A 253-nucleotide genomic window follows, 5' to 3' on the forward strand; every position below is an offset into this window, starting at 1 on the left:
CCCTTCAGACGCCACCATCTCTCCTGCACCGAACTTCAAAGCTTAGATGAAAAAGTGACGTCATGGCAGGTTTTCCACAGCTGGCATGATGGCTTGGCTTTCCTTCTCGTTTTTCTGCAATTGCATAATGTGGCACGCGAACTGCTCATGCATGGGGGGATGAATGCAACCTGAATTATGCAACATTATACTCAAGCACGAACAGAGAGGCAATCTTCTGAGCCGTGACTAGGGTGCCAAGGAGAAGAAAAAA

Source organism: Penaeus monodon, chromosome 20, assembly GCF_015228065.2.
Source record: "Penaeus monodon isolate SGIC_2016 chromosome 20, NSTDA_Pmon_1, whole genome shotgun sequence".
Taxonomy (NCBI): domain Eukaryota; kingdom Metazoa; phylum Arthropoda; class Malacostraca; order Decapoda; family Penaeidae; genus Penaeus; species Penaeus monodon.